The sequence below is a fragment of the Schistocerca serialis genome, chromosome 5 (genome assembly GCF_023864345.2).
Source record: "Schistocerca serialis cubense isolate TAMUIC-IGC-003099 chromosome 5, iqSchSeri2.2, whole genome shotgun sequence".
Lineage (NCBI taxonomy): Eukaryota > Metazoa > Arthropoda > Insecta > Orthoptera > Acrididae > Schistocerca > Schistocerca serialis.
This window is the reverse complement of record NC_064642.1, coordinates 312,576,153-312,598,286: the sequence shown is the minus strand read 5'-3', so window position 1 is coordinate 312,598,286 and position 22,134 is coordinate 312,576,153. Positions and strand designations below refer to the sequence as shown.

At 40.6% G+C, this 22,134-nt stretch overlaps 1 protein-coding gene across 2 annotated transcripts in view; it reads left to right on the top strand.

Moving 5' to 3' along the window:
* LOC126480811 (DENN domain-containing protein 1A-like) overlaps window positions 1-22,134 on the top strand; it is a 283,452-nt gene that overhangs the window by 201,450 nt on the left and 59,868 nt on the right. The window lies entirely within an intron of this gene.

Here is a 22,134-nt window from a genome sequence, read left to right as displayed (position 1 = left end):
TTTTGAGAGAGGAAGGAGAGAAGAGAGTTGGAGGAAACAGTGCTCTCTATGTGATTTAGTAAAAAAATTCACCTTATACTTAACATGGATATTCATCTCGTTTTCATGGTGCAGTGATTGCTCCATTAAATTTCGGGTGTGCAGTCGCATAAATTCAGCTTCTTGTAATACAAAGAGTACTATGAAAGTCTTGCAGTACTGCTCTATTTATTTAATTTTTTGAAGTAATTTCTGCCAAATTGAATACACCTCTCCATCCTCCGAAACCAATCCCTAAACCAGGTCTCCCAAATTTCTGTAGAGAGTCAGGCACATATGTTGCCCCCAAGCCCTTGTGAGGTCCTCGTCACTTGAAAACTGCACTCCTCTCAGCTTCATTTTCACTTGGAGAACAGTGCAAAGTCACAAGGAGCAAGGTCTGTGCTGTAAGGAGGGTGCTCGAGAAGTTTCAGTCCTGTACACCGCAAATATTCGGTGCATACTTTGGCAAAGTTAGCTTGAGCATTGTCGTGATGGAGGAACTAAGTGTCCATTCTCGACTTCAGTCACAGGTTCCTCAAATGCTGGATGACTTTAGGCAGGCACTGCTCAGTGTAACACTTAGCTGTGACTGTCTTCTACATGTTCAAACCAACAAGTTCTACAATTCCACTCGATTTGAAGAAAACAACTATCATGTTCTTCTTTACAGCTGCTTTTGTGACAGCTGTAGGTGTATTGCCATCTTCAAAGACACAAAGTTTGTTTTGAGTCTCAGTCAGCACATCGTAATAGTACAGCCAAGTCCATCACCTGACATGATGTTCATATTCTGACATTGTCCCTTAGAAAATTTCTTTAACATGTCATGTCATCTGCTCTTCTGTCAGTCTATGCAGCACCCAAAGACAACAAAGTTTCTTTACTTGCAAATGATCATGCAGAATCCAAGGAATTGCTGTTGCATTTAGCATTAAGGTATCCTCTCTCCCCTTCGGATCTCTCACCTGTCTTTGTCCAGCATTTTCCTCACAGCATCGATGTTTTCCTCCATAACTGATGATGATGGCCTTCCTGTACGTTGTGCCCTAAAGAGTGAACTTTTTTCTTTGAAATTCTCTGTACCACTTGAATGTAGTTTTACGGCTTGGACACACATCACCGAGTGCAAGAGTCATTTCTTCAAAGCACTAGTCTGTGCCACAGCAAACACTTCAAACTAACTCTGCTAGTGAATGATTGTGCCCACAGACTTGGCATAGCAGTTACAATGCAAGTATGAAGTATTCTCAGAACATAGCAACAATCAGCCTCCTGCGACTTAATGGTGCATCATATTGCAACACTTTGCTAGTACCATTTGTATTTCGGCTGTATATTGTTCACCTGTCTTGAGAGTGATCCACAAGACGGACACTCCAGCACTCCCTCCACCCTTTTAAACTCGTGGCTCACACTACTGAATATGCAGCCACAGATACACAGGCACTAAAGACTTTGATTGGCAGCAAAGAAGTACAGTGTGTGTGAATTATACCTGCGGGTGCACAGTCAATCCATACTGGGATTTTGATGTATTGTTCCGAACTTCACTGTCGTGGCATCTTTGTAATTTTATTACAGAAAGGGCTAGACTCCATGACTTATCCAAGCTGAAGCTGCTATCTCTGTTAATTAAATTCATTGCCAAGCGAATTTCAGTTGCTTCTTTCACCACCAAGTCCCAAAAAGATTAAGTAGATACCAAAATTTCAGCATTTTTATACAGTATAGAGTGACCAATATTAATACAGTGTTCTGCCACAGCCGATTTATTTGGCTGTAAGGTGAGATGATGGCACCTTGGGTCATACAGTATATTTGAAAATGATGCATAGAGATTTATATTTATGTGCAAATAGCTGCCACCTTCCTTCACAGGTGATGAGTGCTCTCAGAACTTTAGTTCTCAGAGAGCTCCTACAGCAAAAAGAGCTTTTGAAACCAATGGGTATACACCACAGCAAATATTTAAGGTGTTACAAGTGAAACCAAAGGTGGCCATAAGCAGTGCAGACAGACAGATTTAAATCCATGATTTTCCTGCCATATGTGGGAAGCTTATCACTAAAAGTAAGACATATCCTGAGCAAGCACAGAGTAAAAGTAATTTTCTTCCCCCACTGAAGACAGGAGCACACTTGGGTTCTGTTAAAGATGATTTGATGCCATGGAAGGCTGGGGTTTACATGATCCCCTATGAATGTGGTCTTTCATACATGAGACAGACAATTTGTACAGTTCATGAAAGATATGCAGATCACTGCAGGTACACCCAAATAAATTGACTTTGTCAGAATACTGTATTGATACTGATTCCTCTATGTTGTACGAAAATGTGGTCGCTCTATATTGTATATGTCGAAATTTTAGCATCTACTTCATCTTTCTAGGACATAGTAGTGAAAGAAGCAATCAAAATGCAGTTTCCAGTGGATTTAATTAGTATAGATAGTGACTTCGAGCTTGAATAAGTCACTGAACGTGACACTTTTCGTAATAAACTCACAAAACTGTCGTGACAGTGTCGAGTGATACATAGACGTCCTAGCATATACTGAATGCACAGCCACAGATATAATTCATGCACAAAAAATTGTACATCTCCTGAGTGAGCAATTCGAAAAGTAAGTGAATGAGTTTTGAGGCCAAGGCAAAGAACAACTACAGGTCAATGCAGTCTCTGAAACACCTACTGTATTGTAGTTGCATTATATATAGTGGATGTAGGTAGAGATGTAAATCAGCAGAACTATTTTAGTTAGCCCAAAGCTGACCACTGAAATTAAAAAAAGAATTTAAAAAAAAATTTTAAAAAGTCTCCAATAGCAGAAGAGGACTCTGAAATTAAAGTGTCTTAAAGAACAACTTGTCTGATCGAGACCAGGGCTAAGAACAAAACAGTGCAAGTACATAACCATTGTCAATGTGATAAACCAAGGTTTTACCCCTCTTGAAGATTGAAAAGTGCATAGACTAACTTCATAGTCCTTGTAAGTCATTGAATACACCAATTGGATTACCTTGAATTAATACAGCTGACATGGAGTTTTGGGGGCCTTTGTAACTACAATGTCATCAATTTTACCTGTCAGTCAGTACAGACATGTTCAAATTATTAGACTAAAGACATTTTTTCCAAAACTTTACATGTATTACATATTTACATCCACATACTGATTATATTTTTACATTCAATACTTTGTATACATGCCTTCATTCTTAATCAACGTTTTTATCCTGTTCGGCATAGTTTTCCTTAACTTTTCACTTGACATTTTAATATCATTGTCATGGTACCAGTTTTCTCTAGTTTCTCCATGAGATCTTGTTTGATGATTATTGTAATTTTCCTTATCCTCTGTTTCACAATACCCTATACATTTTCAATTGGGTTCATATCAGGGCTATTCCCTGGCCAGGGCAACACTTTCAGTTGCTTTTTTTCCAAGTACTTGGAAACACTTTTGGCTTTGTGGCATGGTGCCCCATCATGCATAAAAATGGCATCTTTATTAGGAAACCACTCATTTATGTGGTGGGAAAGTTCCTTTTCAAGGATTTCTTTATATTGTTCTTGCCTCGTTGTCCCATCATCAGTGTGTAATCTGCCAGGACCTTTCACGGACATCACACTCCAGACCGTAACTTCACACACTGCTGCACACACTCAACTTTGAACTGTTCTCCAGGTCTGCGATGAACATACTGGCTGATTTCTTCCATCATAATGAATACAGGTTCATCACTGAAGCATACCTGAATTTCGAGTTAGAAAAATTGGGAAGAGTAGCATAGAAGACAGTCCCAAAATTCAAATGTGCATTTCTTCAGTATCAGTAAAACATCACAATTTCAAGCCACAACTCCTAACTTCAGAGATCAGACCCACTTAATTTACCATATCATTGCCCAGCCCTCACTTTTCCACTCCTGAGGTTGTTTAGCCCACTGCAACCTTTGGTTTTTATGGCAGTTGTGATTTTCTGTTTTTTCCTTGGTTGACATGCCTTTAAACCACATTCAAACATCCTCCTCCTCACTGTCACAGATGAAGCTTCAACACCCAAACCTTTCAGCTGGTGGCCCAAGGCTGTAAAAGTAAGTTTACAGTTCTTTGTTGCTATGTTTGTAAGTCTTCTCATTGTTCTAGGACTGATTTTTCTTTTACATCCACATTTTCCTTTCCTGTTTGGCTTGTATTCACCACCTTTCTGCACTGAAAGTTTGATTCTTCTGACAGTTTTCTGTGATATTCTCATTCTGTCAGCAATTTCTTGCTGTATATAACAGTTTTCAGCAAGAAGTGCTATCACAGCTGTAACTTTCTGAGGTAAAACATCTTTTGTTTTCCCCATAACCCCACTTTCTTTGGAAATGCCACGATTTATTCCTATAGCTAAAAACATGCAAGTTCACAAGCTATATAATGTCTTGTTAATGTAGCAAGAAGTTGATAGAATAAATAACAAGCTGAAGTATACCACAGAAATATAAAACGTTACTGTAAACACCATTTCAAAGCATGTACACAGACCACTAATACCAACATGATTTGGAGGGAAAATGACAAATGTTACCAACTGTGAAAAATTCAGTGATCTGTGAGTTGCTTGGAAGGGAAATTTCGTGGCATCAATCAGACCATTAAAACAAATCAATTACTACACTTCCTTACTATTTTTACACCAGAAAACTTAAGAGTATCAAAAATAATCCTTTAGTCAAATAACTTTAACAAATTCGTATAGCGGCTTGGAAGTACAGTGGTCACTCTCCGCCTAAGATTCAAGATATATAAAGAAAGCAGATTTTTTTTGAGAGAGATTAGAATTACTTATCTCTGAACATTGTTTGACTAATGAAAGTTTTTTTATTCTTGGAATTATTCCACATCAGAATATTTTTCACAGTTCACTTAAGATTGTTTAAATTGAGAATGTTTTTCTTCACTATATACACTATGTGATCAAAATTATCCAGACACCCCCATAAGCATACTTTTTTTATATATTAGATGCATTGTGCTGCCATCTACCGCCAGGTACTCCATATCAGCAACCTCAGTAGTCATTTGACAGTGTGTGAGAGCAGAATGAGGCACTCTGCAGAACTCACAGACTTCGAACATGGTCAGGTGAATGGGTGTCACTTGTATCGTATGTCTGTACACAAGATTTTCACACTCCTAAACATCCCTATGTCCACTGTTTCCGATGTGATAGTGAAGTGGAAATGTGAAAGGACACGTACAGCACAGAAGCGTACAGGCCGAACTCGTCTGTTGACTGATAGGGACTGCCTACATTCGAAGAGGGTTGTAATGTGTAATAGGCAGACATCTATCCAGACCATCACACAGGAATTCCAAACTGCATCAGGATCCACTGCAAGTACTATAGTGATGAGAAAACTTGGATTTCATGATCGGGTGGCTGCTCATAAGCACACATCATGCCAGTAAATGCCAAACGACACCTCACTTGGTGTAAGGAGCATAAACATTGGACAATTGAACAGTGGGAAAATGTTGTGTGGAGTGACGAACCACAGTACACAATGTAGAGATCTGATGGCAGGGTGTGGGTATGGCAAACGCCCGGTGAACGTCATCTGCCAGCGTGTGTAGTGCAAACAGTAAAATTTGGAAGCAGTGGTGTTATGGTGTGGTCATGTTTTTTTATGGAGGGTGCTTGCACCACTTGTTGTTTTGTGTGTCACTATCACAGCATAAGCCTACGTTGATGTTTTAAGCACCTTCTTGCTTCCGATTGTTGAAGAGGAATTCGAGGATGGCGATTGCATCAAACAACACCTGTTCATAAACTTTTGTGGAACACCTTTGGGATGTTTTGGAACGGTAACTTCGTGCCAGGCCTCACTGACCGGCATCAATACCTCTCCTCAGTGCAGCACTCCATGAAGAGTGGGCTGCCATTCCCCAAGATACCTTCCAGCACTTGCTTGAACATATGCCTGCGAGAGTGGAAGCTGTCATCAAGGCTAAGGGTGGGCCAACATCATATTGAATTCCACCATTACCGGTGGAGGGGGCCACGAACTTGTAAGTCATTTTCAGACAGGTGTCTGGATACTTTCGATCACTTAGTGTATATTATTTGAGGGTGAGGTGAAAAGTTCTTGACTTAACAGTACCAAAATAAAAATAAAAAACACTTATTTTTCATGCAGTCTTTTGTAAGTTGAGGGACTTCATTCAGCAATTTTGCAGTGATGTACTCTGTGCCTGAAGTGCAGTTCCAGAGGGGTTTACAAAATGCCCAACCATAGCCACCATAACATTTTCATTCAACTATACATCATTTTCCATTTACCAATTTCTTTAGAAATCAGTGTGTGTCCGATATGAATAGTATGAATGTGCCAGCCATTCATACACAAAATCCCTCAGTTTCCCAAAACTGGAGCATCTTTATTGACAGGCAGTTGTCCTAAAGAAAAATTATCATCATCATTAGTTTGCAGTTCAGATTGTTTTGTGTGTGTTTCTTTTTCATCCAGTTTGTCTAGATGGTGTATGTAGTATTTCAAGGTATTCATATATACACATCAAAAAATGTTTTGCATCACCTCAGTTCCAAGAGTTCCAGAACCGGTACAGGAACTTGGAATAGAGGTCAACACAATCATAATTTCTGCCCTTTTTATTGCTCATGAAAACCACACATTGCATGTTATTCCACCACACAACGAGACTTTCAGAGGTGGTGGTCCAGTTGCTGCGCACACCAGTACCTCTGATACCCAGTAGCATGTCCTCGTGCATTGATGCATGCCTGTATTTGTTGTGGCATACTATCCACAAGTTTATCAAGGCACTGTTGGTCCAGATTGTACCACTCCTCAATGGCGATACAACGTAGATCCGTCAGAGTGGTTGGTGGGTCACATCATCCATAAACAGCCCTTTTCAGTCTGTCCCGGGCAAGCGCGATAAGGTTCATGTCTGGAGAACGTGTTGGCCATTCTAGTCGAGCGATGTTGTTCTCCTGAATGAAGTCATTCACAAGATCTGCACAATGAGGGTGCGAATTGTCGTCCTTGAAGACAAATGCTTCGCCAGTGTGCTGCTGATATGATTGCACTATCAGTCGGAGGATGGCATTCACGTATCGTACAGCCGTTACAGCACCTTCGATGACCACCACTGGCGTATGTCGGCCCCACATAATGCCACCCAAAAACAGGGAACCTCCATCTTGCTGCACTCGCTGGACAGTGCATATAAGGCATTGAGCCTAACCGGGTTGGCTCCAAACACGTGTCCAATGATTGTCTGGTTGAAAGCATGTGTGACACTCATCTGTGAAGATAATGTGATGCCAATCCTGAGTGGCCCATTCGTCATGTTGTTGGGCCCATCTGTACCATGCTGCATGGTGTCATGGTTGCAAAGATGGACCTCGCCATGAACGTCGGGAGTGAAGTGTGTATCATGCAGCCTATTGCGCGCAGTTTGAGTCGTAACACAATATCCTGTGGCTGCATGAAAAGCATTATTCAACATGGTGGTGTTGCTGTCAGGGTTCTTCCGAGCCATAATCTAGGTAGCGGTTATCCATTGCATTAGTAGCCCTTGGGCGGGCTGAGTGAGCCATGTCATCGACAGTTCCTGTCTCTTGTATCTCATCCATGTCTGATCGACGTCGCTTTGGTTCACTCTAAGACACCTGGTCACTTCCCTTGTTGAGAGCCCTTCCTGGCACAAAGTAATAATGTGCATGTGATCGAACTGTGGTATTGACCATCTAGGCATGGTTTAACTACAGTCTACATGAGCTGTGTTCCTCCTTCATGGTGGAATGACTGGAACAAGTCGGCTGTCGGAACCCTCCATCTAATAGGTGCTGCTCATGCATGGTTGTTTACATCTTTGGGCGGGTCTAGTGACATCTCTGAACAGTCAAAGGGACTGTGTCTGTGATACAATATCCACAGTAAACTTTTATCTTCAGGAGTTCTGGTAACCGGTGTGATGCAAAACTTTTTTTGATGTGTGTAGATGAATCTCTTTTGATTCCAGAAAACACTAAATGTAGCATGTTTTGGTGCAGGAAGACTGGCTTCCTTTCACTGTTCTGATGGCTCTTTTATTTATGGCATGAAATGGAGGGTCTGATACATATTAGCAAATTGGCACACAAGTCAGTTGCTTTTTTAAAAGCATTCACTACCTCACTGAAAAATTCATTTTTGCTCTTACATTTATCAAACACTCAGCAGCTAAGGTACCTACAACATTCTCATAGTTTTCTTTCTGTTGTCACTATGTTTTCAGATATATCATACAACTTAAATCATGTGGTCTTTTAACCCATCTTCAAAGTTTACATATTTAAGTGCTGTTTGAATGTCACTTTTGTGTAACATTTGCAAGAATTATATGATAACATTCATTTTTAGTTACCTGTTTCTTAACTGCTCCACAGGTAATTCTGTAATGATCTTACAAGTTTTCAGGAATTATGGAGAAGGATAACTGTGTTAATTTGAGATAAGGTACCCTCATCTGGAAACAACAGAGTTCGAGTCAATCATTCTGATACATCTGACAGTGGAATACATGTACCAATATGTTGCTTATGAGAGACAAACTACCCAGGTTCCTGGATCTTGTTTTGCATGAATGGGTGTGGTTCCAACATGATGGAGTCCCACCTAACTTTGGACTGAGGGTTTTTGTGCATCTGCATCAGACATTTCCTGAAAAGTGGATTGCAGGCAGAGGAGGTCTTCTTTCACAGCCATATCATTCACCTGATCACATCACACTTGATTTCTCCTTGTGGACACACACACACACACACACACACACACACACACACACACACACAGAGAGAGAGAGAGAGAGAGAGAGAGAGAGAGAGAGAGAGAGAGAGAGATATGCATGCACCATTTACAGCCTTTCTGTACTGAAGTTACAATCATTAAAAGGTAAAAGGGTAATTCAGATGGATTGTTGATAACAATATTTGCATGCATGAATAAATGTACTGTGATGCTGTGTTTTATATTGCCAGCTGCTTAAAAGAGATGCCCACAGGTCTGTGTGTGAACCCTACCCATAATTTAAATTACTTTCTTTTCTGCAATGAATACTTTTTGACTAAGTGAGGGGTTACCCTATAATATTATTATACAAGACATCAGTGAACCAAAGTTATTGACTTCTATGTTTCCAAGTCGGCAGTTATTCTTTTTCTTAGCTGGAACTAAACATTTTAGCATGTCTACTATATGACTTTTCCAGTCTAAGTTTTCACACTGATGCACAGGTAAGAACTTGGAACTTTCTACCTCGTTTATTAATTTTTGTTGGTAGACAAACTTAACAGGAGGTGGCATATTTTTGACTTTACGAAACTGGATAGGCTGTGTTTTTCCAAAGTTTAAAGCTAGCTCATTTGTGTAGAACCAGTAAGTAAAATTCACAAAAACATCATTTACTGTTTTCTCTGTTGATGCTTCCTTGCTTGGCTTCACAACTGTGCTTGTCTCATCTGCCAACAGAACTAATTCTGCCACACAATTTAAATTAAATGTAGATCATTAACATAAAGCAAGAACAGTAGTGGACCAATCTTCAAACTATGTGGGAATCACACTGTAATTTCTCCCCATGCAGATGATGTACCATCCTTCTTTTTGTTACTCAAAGACCCTATGGTGACTTGCTGAATTCTGTTTCTTAAACAAGAACTAAACCAGGTATGTGCTGAACTAAATATTCCATAAAAATTTATCTACTCTACTCAGTATTATGAGCGACACACTCAGATGCCTCCAACAAGTCACAGAAGACCCAACTGGTAATACTTTATCACTTAAAATTTTTATCCTTTTGAACCCCAGAGAGTAAATTTTGAGAGTCATGGTGATCTTCCATATTTTTCTATCAGCTCTTTCATGTACTGTTTTTCTTCCCTTTCTGAATTATTTGTACCAATTTTCTCCACTATTTAAAGAAAATTATTATTAAAAATATCTGTTACACATGAACTGTCTTTTAGAATGCTCCAGTTCTCTTATATATAAAAACAAAGATGAGGTGACTTACCGGACGAAAGCGCTGGCAGGTCGATAGACACACAAACATACACACAAAATTCTAGCTTTCGCAACCAACGGTTGCCTCATCAGGAAAGAGGGAAGGAGAGGGAAAGACGACAGGGTGTGGGTTTTAAGGGAGAGGGTAAGGAGTCATTCCAATCCCGGGAGCGGAAAGACTTACATTAGGGGGAAAAAAGGACAGGTATACACTCGCGCGCCCACACACACACACATCCATCCGCACATACACAGACACAAGCAGACATTTGTAAAGGCAAAGAGTTTGGGCAGAGATGTCAGTGGAGGCGGAAGTAAAGAGTGCGTGCGTGTGTGCGAGTGTATACCTGTCCTTTTTCCCCCTAAGGTAAGTCTTTCTGCTCCCGGGATTGGAATGACTCCTTACCCTCTCCCTTAAAACCCACATCCTTTCGTCTTTCCCTCTCCTTCCCTCTTTCATGATGGAGCAACCGTGGGTTGTGAAAGCTTGAATTGTGTGTCTGTGTGTATTTGTGTTTCTATCAAAATACCAACGCTTTCATTTGGTAAGTTACATCATCTTTGTTTTTAGATATATTTTTCCCACGTGGAATGTTTCCCTCTATTATATTCATATCATTAATTTGAACCCAACAATCACGTTTGTTATTGTCACAGTTGCATTTTGAAATCTTTTCTGTCATCTTACTTTCTCTTTTTGTATACAGGGTGTTCCAAAAAGGTATGGTCAAACTTTCAGGAAACATTCCTCACACACAAAGAAAGAAAATATGTGATGTGGACATGTGTCCAGAAACACTTACTTTCCATGTTAGAGCTCATTTTATTACTTCTCTTAAAATCACATTAATCATGGAATGGAAACACACAGCAACAAAACGTACCAGCGTGACTTCAAACACTTTGTTACAGGAAATGTTCAAAATGTCCTCCGTTAGCGAGAATACATGCATCCACCCTCCGTTGCATGGAATCCCCCCATAAATGAAAGTCAAGAGGGCTGAGGTCAGGAGAGCGTGGAGGCCATGGAATTGGTCCGCCTCTACCAATCTATCGGTCACCGAATCTGTTGTTGAGAAGCGTACGAACACTTCGACTGAAATGTGCAGGAGCTCCATCGTGCATGAACCACATGTTGTGTCGTACTTGTAAAGGCACATGTTCTAGCAGCGCAGGTAGAGAGAGTATCCTGTGTGAAATCATGATAATGTGCTCCATTGAGCATAGGTGGAAGAACATGGGGCCCAATCAAGACACCACCAACAATGCCTGCCCAAACGTTCACAGAAAATCTGTGTTGATGACGTGATTGCACAATTGCATGCAGATTCTCATCAGCCCACACTTGTTGATTGTGAAAATTTACAATTTGATCAAGTAGGAATGAAACTAAAATAAGCTCTAACATGGAAATTAAGCATTTCCGGACACATGTCCACATAATATCTTTTCATTATTTGTGTGTTAGGAATGTTTCCTGAAAGATTGGCCGTACCTTTTTGTAACACCCTGTAAATGGTTTTACTGTCTGATCTGCTGATTTCACAGAAGACAGGTGTGCTCCACCCCCCCCCCCCCCTTTTGTATTACTACTTTCCTTAATACGGTACTGTACTGTTTATCATACAAAACAATTTCTGTATCATTGCTGCTTCTGTCTGAATTGTACACATCCCTCTTTTGTTGTATAGTTGCAGGGATCCAAGATTTCTTTAATGGCTTTCCATAATTGCATTTAAGTATCCTTTTAGGAACAGTACTTTCAAACACAAATACATGCAAAGTATATTGAGTCTAAAGCCAACATTTGGCTCATTTTAAACTTCACCACAGTAAACATTTTTAAGCTTTCTTTAAACTCTTCAGTTGTTTTGCATCTGGTTTCTTTGAGTGATTGTGAACTTTATGTTAAGATAGGTTATGTAATGTAGGTAACTGTGCAGCATGTATCACCTTTGCATCTTTGGGCAGTGTCTTAATGTCAGTGAGCAAAGGATTTGATTGTGTTTATTTCTTTTTCCACTTTTAAGCCAATCGGATCTTAGTTGAGCAAAAAGAACACAATTCCTGCAAAAACTGATCATATGATGATTCAAACAGGAGGATGAAGTTTTGTTTTTGTAATGTTGGTACGTATTCTGCAATAAGACACACCTGTGCAAAGCTCAGGCCATGCCTGTCTACAAGAAGGGAAGTAGAAGTGATACACATCAATTTGTTGCACAGTCTTAGAACATATTCTGAGAGCTCAACTGTTATGAGGTATCTTTAACAGAATGACCACCTCAATGCAAACGAGCATGGTGTGGTGTCACCGCCAGACACCACACTTGCTAGGTGGTAGCCTTTAAATCGGCCGCGGTCCGTTAGTATACGTCGGACCCGCGTGTCGCCACGGTCAGTGATTGCAGATCGAGCGCCGCCACACGGCAGGTCTAGAGAGACTTCCTAGCACTCGCCCCAGTTGTACAGCCAACTTTGCTAGCGATGGTTCACTGACAAATTACGCTCTCATTTGCCGAGACGATAGTTAGCATAGCCTTCAGCTACGTCATTTGCTACGACCTAGCAAGGCGCCATTATCATTTGCTATTTATCTTGTGATGCATGTACCGTCAGACCGATGTTCATCAATTATGGATTAAAGTTAAGTATTCCAGCAGCTACGTACTTTATTTACTAGACTCAACTCCTTTAACTGTTCCAGACCTCACGCCAGCCTGCGTGAGCTTAAACACGTGCCTTTCGACTTCCTCCTAGTGGCTTAGCTGTCTTGCCAAGTCACAACACATGGATTTTGAAGACATCGATCATGTGAAACCCAACCTGTACTTTTATCACATGACCCACTGAAAGCTTTGGATCAAGGCAGTCAAATAGATGCTGCATCTGTTGATTTCTGAAAATAATTTGACTCAGTACCACATCTACGATTATCATCAAAAGTTCAGTCATACGGGGTATCAAGTGAAATTTGTGACTGGATTGATGACTTTTTGGGAGAACGCAGCATGTAATCTTGGATGGAGTGTAATTGTCATATGTAGAACTAACATCAGACGTGCCCCAGGGAAGTGTGTTGGGACCCTTGCTGTTCATGTTGTATATTAATTTACCTTTCAGACAATATTGATAGTAAAATCAGGCTTTTTGCAGATGATGCAGTTGTCTGAAACAAACTGCATAAATATTCAGTCAGATCATGATAAGATTTCAAAGTGGTGCAAAGACTGGCAGCTTCCTAAAATGTTCAGAAGTGTAAAGTTGTGTACTTCACAAAACAAAAAAACATGATATCCTATGACTAAAATATCAGTGATTCAATATTGGAATTGGGCAACTCGTATAAATCCCTTGGTGTGAAATGGAATGATCACATAGGTTCAATCCAGGGTAAAGCAGGTGATAGACTTTGGTTCATTGGTGCAATATTGGGGAAGTGCAATCAGTCTACAAAGGAGATTGCTTACAAATCACTTGTGCGACTCACCCTAAAATATTGCTGAAGTGAAGTGTGGGGGACACGTACCAAATAGGACTAACAGAGGATATTGAAAGCATACAGAGAAGGGCAGCACAAATGGTCACAAGTTTGTTTACTCTTTGGGAGAGTGTCACAGAGATACTGAAGAAACTGAACTGGAAGACTCTTCAAGATAGACATAAACTATCCTGAGAAAGTCTATTAACAAAGTTTCAAGAACCAGCTTTAAATTCTGGCTCTAGGAATACGCTACAATCCCCTGAGTATCACTCACATAGAGAACATGAGAATATGATTAGAATAATTACTGCACACACAGAAGCATTTAAACTATTAATCTTCCCGCACTCAATAAGAGATTGGAACAGGAAGAAACCCTAATAACTGGTACAATGGGACATACCCTGTGCCATGCACCTCATTGGGGTGTGCAGAATATAGATGTTGATGTTTCTTAACACAGATTTCCAAAGCAGATTTGTTGGGTATTTTACGCAAACAAATAGACTAGCTTACTCTGATATTAAACTTTTGTTTTGGACAGTTTGTGGTCAACAGGAAGTCAACCAATTTCTGTGAGGATTTATCAGTCTGATCTTTCATATACAGGGTGATTCCTTGATGTTACGAGCTTTCAGGGATGATGGAGAAGGGTAAATGTATCATATAAGGCAAGGGACTCTAGTTGGGGAATGACTGAGTTGAAAGGTATAAGCAAACAACTTCTCAAGATTGGCCTTAGCCTCAGGGAGTGCTGAAACTCAGGGCCTCATCTTCCAAACCCTAATCATGACATTTGGAATTCCTGCTGATTAGTCCTCAATACTCTCAGGTCTAAGTCTACAGTACAGTAATGATGAATTTCATTTAACTGCACGTTTCTCAAGTAGCTACATTTACAACAGTTTCTCAAAATGGTGTCCCAGAGCACCAAAGCGGTCATGGCATCTGCCGTATCTGTTCTAATATTGCCAATATTGTTTGAATAGCTTTTCAGGCAATGAGAAGGCTGGAGATTAGGCTCATTGGGTCATAAACTTGTGAGGTAGTGGCTGCCCACCACCTCCTTTCTCGAAGGGATCAGGATATGTGGATCTTGCCATCAAGTTAACTGGTGAGTAACTGAAGTTTAAACAACTGGTGAAGACTATCAGTGGACTGAGATGCATTAAGACATCTTGATTGACTATGATGTAAGTCTAGGCAAATGAGCAGTGAATGACATCAGAAATTCTGTTTGTGTATGCAGCCTCTTTTACTTGCTCAATTTCCCTTCCTCTCTATCTTCTGAGGCACCACCATTAGTCAGTAGACTGTTTATCCACTAGTTGTTGATACTATTACTCACTCTTCATATTTGTTACTTCCTCTAAGTTAATCACAGTAATTTTCTCCCACTCCACAGTTCATCAGATTCCACCTTAGCATCTGAAACTCACGCCCTTGGTGGTTTCTGTCAGTTCCCGGGCATCATATGTCTTCTTGTAGAGAGACCCTGGACTACATCCATTATCATCATAAACAACAGGACACTGCGTGGATCATTTAATAGATGAAACTGGACACTGACCTTTAATTGTTCACCAGGCAATTCTTGGCATCCTAAAGTGTCTGTGACCCTAGTATTTGCTGACACTAAAAGCATTTATGGGGAACAAGGAATGCAGCAGTTGCTGCGACTCCTCGTGGCTTGAAGAAGTCATGGTATCTACATCTGTACTCTGCAAACAACTGTGAGGTGCTTGCCATAGTGTATGTTCCATTATACCAGTTATTAGCGTTTTTTCCCATTCTATTCAAGTATGGCGTGCAGGAATGTAATGGAATGTTGATCCCACTAGCAGATTTTGGATTAGTGGCTGCCTCATAAAAGACTTTGTTGATGCCTTCCTGAAATTTTATAGTTGTCTTGGGAAAGTTGGTATCACACAACTCTCGGTCATTGCTGATCAATTTATAGTCAAGAAATTGCATGGTCCATGACTGCATGGCCCATAACTTTCTTAGCACTGATACAGTTATTTCATATGCAACATTGTACACTCAGATTGAGGTTATCAGACAACCTAAAACACACCTGACATACGAAACACTGTTTATTTGCCCTGGTGGTATTCATTATTTCACTGATGCAAATCACAACAATAAAAAGAATTGGAAGCATAAATTTTTTGACCCAACCAAGTCACAAATTTTACGTGAGAAAAATACTTTCAGGTATACAAAATTAACATGAAAAATATCAGCACATCATGATTATGATGTCTGAAAAATTAACAAATACTAAAAGGGTCACACTACTGCACAAAAAAGCAGGTGCAGGAATTCTATGGGTATCCCAGTGTTTGTTAGAACAACATATTTATTAATTTATCTTTATACTAACCACAGTTCAATTCTACATAATTTACTCAGTATGAGAACTCTCCTACTGCAACAGCAGTAAAGAAAACTGTATTTACTGTCATTTAGGTTTTGGTGATTGGTTTCATTTTACTTCCTACCCTCTAATAGCTCATATGTGTGCAACCAATCAATATATTCTCATACTCAACATCAAATGAATGAAATGACAACATCAAAAAGCACATTGATTTGACAGACGTGACATTATGCTTAATACAAGCTTCTCCACAAAACTACTCTCTACAACTACATTACATCATACAGATCTACTGCTTCACATGCAAACAAAATATGTATGATGGGGAAGATTCTCTTCCGTACCAACTTTAGAATTCCAATTTGCACAGATTGCCTTTGTCCTAAGACGCTTTATACTCAGTTATTTTTTGAAAGTTTGACACCCCTGCTTCCTGCTAGTTCCTAACTGATTCAGTGCACCTTTGTGCTTTCTGTTTGATACTTCTCTTACCTCTCAAGAACAGGTCACCCTATTTCAGATTAATTTCAGCTTCTGCAGGAGCTGTGTCAGTTTCTTCATTTGTGATGGTAGTGTCTTTATAGTCTGTGTTGCGTGTCAGAGAGTTTTTCTGTGTATTTAGCTTTGAATGACCTGTGGGCAGCTTCAAACTTTACAAGAATACATAAATCATTATGTTAAATTTCTGGAACCAACCAAACATGGGAAAGCAATTCTCTTAAAATGATGACAACACTACCTCTTAAATCTATACCTATATCTACTCCTATTTCTTTTCCTTTTCAAAGGTTGTAATTTGGTTAAGCTATCCTCATTGCCATCTCTGTTTTACAAACAGATTTTTCATGACGTTTGTTTTCCAACCAGTTACATCAACCCTTCCTGCTAGTATGTCACTGCCTACAGTAAAATCAAGTCTCAGCTCACCAATACTAACACTTCCAGAGTATTCATTCCACTACTCGCTCAAACAAGAGCTTTCATTTTTATTTTTCTTCATTTTGCACCAAAAGCAGGGACTAATGTTATACCCTAAAACAGACTTACTTCAACTTTGCAGTTGTGACCCTGACAATGTACTCCCTTTTGATCAAATGTCAACCGTAACACTGATGTGGTGATACCTTGTCATTCATGTTGTATCTTGATGGATTCAGCTACACTCACATAAATCTTGTTATTTGTTACATAATGTAGCGATTCATGTTCATTGTGTGCCCTCTGTGTCCCATCCAATTGCTATCCCTTTTGCCTTTTCAATTATTCTGTGCAACTTCTTGCCTTTCTGTCTTTTCAAAGTGTTACGAAGGATTATCTCCTAATTTCTTGTCTTGCCTTTTGAATGGCACAAACCTTGGCACATGTATGTATTTCACCAGAAAACTATCATATCTGCAAAGGGGGCCATCTCCACTGTATGGTAGACAATTGTGCAACGCACTAGTGCCCATATTCCGTACTCCTAGATTTCCAGAAAGTTTTTGTCACAGGACCATGCTGCAGATTGTTAACAAAGGTGTGTGCAAGCAGACTAGGTTCCCATATGAGTGACTTGAAGACTTCTTAAGTAAGAAAACCTAGTATGTTGTTCTTGGCAGTGTGCATTCGTCAAAGACAAGGGTATTCTAAGGAGTGCCCCTGGGAAGTGTGATAGAACTACTCTTATTCTTTGTATTCATGATTGACCCCTGGTGGACAGGGTGAGCAGCAATCTGTGGCTGTTTGCTGATGGTACTGTGATGTTTGCAGAGATTGTTGGCAGATGACTGTAGGAGGATACAAGTTGACTTAGACAAAATTTCTAGATGGTGTGCCTAATGGCAGCTTTCTCTAAAGGAACGAAAATTTAAAGTATTGCATGTGCATAGGAAAAACAATGCCATAATGTTTGAATATGGCATTAGTAATGTGCTGCTTGATTCAGTCACATTGATTAAGCATCTAACCCTAACATTGCAAAGCAATATGAAATGGAACAAGTGCATAAGAATAGTAGTAGGGAATCTGACTGGTTGACTTTGCTTTATTGGGTAAAATTTTGAAAAGTGTGGTTCATCCGTAAAGGAGATGAGGTCTATACCTCAAGTGCAACCCATTCTTGAGTACTGCATGAGTGTTTGGGATCTCCATCACATCAGATTAAAAGAAGACATTAAAGCAATTCAGATGTGTGCTGTTTGATTTATTACTGGTAGATTTGATCACCATACAAGTAGTACAGAAATGCTTAATGAACTCGAGTGGGAATCTGTGGAAGGAAGACGATGTTCATTTTGTGGAACACTGTTGAGAAAATTTAAAGAACCGACATTTGAAACTGACTGCAGAACAATTCTATTGCTGCTAATTTCCATTGTATGTAAGGACCATTAAGAGAAGAGAAATTAGGGCTTGTGCAGAGAGATACAGATGGTGGTTTTTCCCTCACCTTGTTTGTGAGTGGAACAGGAAAGGAAATGACTAGTAATGGTCCAAGTACTCTCCACCATTCTACCCCTTACTGTGGTTGCAGAGTATATGCGTAGGGGCATTCAAAAAGAAATGAGCCGGAGGTATAATTACAGAAACCAGTACCTTTATGTTAGAAATATTGACCGTGGCTGTTGAGACACGGGCCCCACTGTGACACAAGGCGGTGAATGGCTGTCTCCTAAAATTCCTGGGGTTGCGATGTTAAACAGTTCCGCACGTATAGTTGGATGTCGTCGTCTGAGGTGAATCATTTGCCCCTCAGAGCCTTTCTGAGGGGAGAAAAAATGGCGCAATCACAGGGAGAGAGGTCCGGACTGTATGGAGGGTGGCCAAGAACCTCGCATTTGAATTTCTGCAGGAGTACCACGACTGTGTTGGCTGTATAAGGTTTTGCATTGTCGTGGAGTAGAATAACCCCACGGGTGAGATTGCATGTTTGTTTTGATTTGATCACGTGGTGAAGGGTTGTGAAGATTTGCGAGTAACGCTGGGGATTCACTATTGTCCCGTGCTGCAGGAAGTGAATCAGAAGGAATGAATTTTTGGTCCCCTTGAAAAGGCTCTGAGGGGCAAACGATTCACTGGGGATGACCACGTCCAGCTGTACGTGTAGAACTGGTTAACATCGCAGCCCCAGGAATTTCATGAGACAGCCATTCATTGCCTTGTCTCATGGTGGGACAAGTGTCTCAACAGCCAGGGTCAATACTTCTAACATACAGGTACTGGTTTCTGTAATCATGCCTCCAGCTCATTTCTTTTTTAATGCCCCTTGTAGATGCAGATCTTCATGTAGCCTCATGCTGATATTTTCTCTGCCCAGCGACTTTGATGTAGATGCATGTCTGCATCACCCACCCCTTGTGCTTTCAATGACATCAAAGAAATGGAAAGTCTCAATGAACTACTCGTTTGTCATCCTTTCAGTGAACTACTTTTTTGACAACTTCTCATGAGCACCTTTGGTACTTGAAGAGTCCACCATGCCAAACTCACCAGATTTGTGGCATAAGTTGCCATCAGCTGTAGAAAATGTGGGAGATACTTTCCCCAAAATTTCTGCGTTTTTCCTGTGCCCTGTCCTGGAATATTCTATTTGATCCAGTCATTTTAATGTGACTACCACCTGTGTTCGACATCACCGTGCAATAACCAATCATAGAGGACAGGTTACAGCACTAGCAGTGGAGGGTATGTAATAAAGCGACTCGGGGGGGATATGGAAAACAGTGCAGTTGTTGTCATAATGTGGAAATGGAATGATTTATCCGATGTCCATTGATCATTGGCTTTTGGGTGGAGGATAGAAGCACTTCTGAAACAGCCAAGTTTGTTAAGTATTTGTGTGCCACCATGGTTAAACTGTACCACCCATGTCAAAATGGCACTATCCAAAACCAGTGCCAAAACAACTGTGGTGCACTACAGGCCATAGATGACAGGGGTGAACGGTGGCTGCAGATATGTGTAAGGGTGAATAGATGTCCAACTGTTGAGCAACTAACCATCTAGATGAATCAAGGGGCTAACAACTGTCTCCTCAATGACCATTCAGTGAAAGTTGCTGTGTATGAGCATTCGCTGTGGGTGTCTGGTTCATGAACACATGCTGACTGCTGTTCATTGGCGATGAAGGCTGGAATTTGCCCACTAGTACCGCAGCTAGTCATCCACTTAGTGGTGAAAGGTGGCCTTTTCAGATGAATCAAGCTTTATGTTTCATTGAACAGAAAGCAGACACCCTGCAACAATTGTTAGAAAATTCCATGCCAGAGCAGGGAGCGTTATTATTTGGATATTTTTTTATGATGTCCCCTGGGTGATCTTGTCATTCTGGAAGGCACAGTGGATCAAAACAGTTATGCATCTATCCTTAGGGACCATGTTCACCCTTACATGCAGTTTGTTTTTCCTCTGCCAATGCCACCTACCAGTAGGACAATGTAACATGTCACACAGCTTTCAGTGTTCGTGTGCAATTCGAAGAGCATCAGGAAGTGCACCAGGATGAGTTACCATACTTCCGTGGCCACCAAACACCTCGGATATAAACCCAGTCGAGAGGCTATTCACATCATTGATCCTCAACCAAAAAACGTAGTGCAGCTAGCCATGGCACTGGAGTCAGCATGGCTCCAAGTGTCTGTCGATACCTTCCAGAACCTCATTAACTCTCTTCCTCCATGTCTCGTAACAATCTGCATTACAAAGAGTAATTATTCAGGAATTTGACAGGTGATCACATTAATGTGACTGTAGAGTGTAGTATGCAGCTGCAAATTCTGTGGTGAATTCTGTGTACCTTATTTACTGGCATATAAACCCACTTCTTTCCTTCAAAAATACACTCAAAGACTGGATGCCTCTTATATGCCAGTTGGAGTTTAAGATAGGTACCAATAAGCTCCATTTATTCAAAATTTGTTTTAGTTTGACCAATTCATTGTTAGCTTCCTTGCAAATTTTGAGCATTCCAGTTCTGTAGAGCTCAGTGGATGCATATGCGCTGTTGGTTTTTATAGTCAAGCAACAGTTATTGTAGTGTATAGCGTGGACATTCACTTCAGTCGTACCTGTATTATGGTTTTAGTCGTACCTATATCATGCTTTTATTTGCGAACTATGACTGAAAAATGGAATTGCTATACTATATTGCACTTAATCTGCAAGTGGCTGTACATACTAAAAAGCATGGAAACAGGCCTACAGGAAGGCATTTCGGGCCACCTCCAACTGAGAAAATGATAAGAACTTGATGGAATCAGGAAAATCTTTCAGAAAAAGCACCTCACAGTACAGATAATCTGAGAAGTGAAACTGTTAAATGGCCAAAACTTGAAGCAGAACTCAATACTTGGATTTTAGAGAATAGACAAGTGGGAATTTCAGTTTCTACGAAAATGAACATTCGTCAGCAAAAGTAGTATACAGTAGTGGACAGCTGGCTGTGCAGTGTTGACTGTAGAGTTGGTATCTGACAAGGCTGCTTTCACAGGTGGCCCCAACTCTGTTGGGGTAGGATAAGCCTGTGACAGGACTTGCGTAGGAAATGCTGGGTGAGTGGATGGGGCAGTCTTGCACCTGGGTAGCATGGAAAATACCTATGTTTATGATCTAGACAATGGGGGTATTGCCTGTCTGTGAAGATGTATGTGAGACCTTCAGGGTACTTGGCAAGGGAGTTCTCATGCTCATCCACGGGTCACTGGGCTGTATGGGAGGCATTTTTTGATGTAGGAGGGATGGGAGCTGTTGAAATACAGATACTGTTGGTGGTTAGCAGGTTTAATGTGGAACGAGATGTGAATGTAGCCATCAGAGAGGTGGAGGTCAATGTCCAGGATGGTGTCATGTTGGGTTGAGGAAGACTGGCTGGAGCATATGGGAGAAAAGATGTTAAGATCATGAAGGACAATGGTTAAAGTGTCTTGGCTATGAGTCCAGATCATGGAGGAAATGTCATCAGTAAACCTGAATCAGACAGGGGATGGGAGTTTTGGGAGCCTATGAAGGCTTCCTGTGGGTGGCCCAAAATGAGTTGGCATAGACGAGTGTCATGTGGATGCCCCTGGCTGTGCCGCTGATTTGTCCTTTGATCTTCCCCCCAAAGGAAAAGTAGTTGAGAGTCAGAATATAATTGGTAACCTGTGTATGGAATGAGGTGGAGGATTTGTAGGCTGGTGGACATCGGGAGAGGTAGTGTTGAATA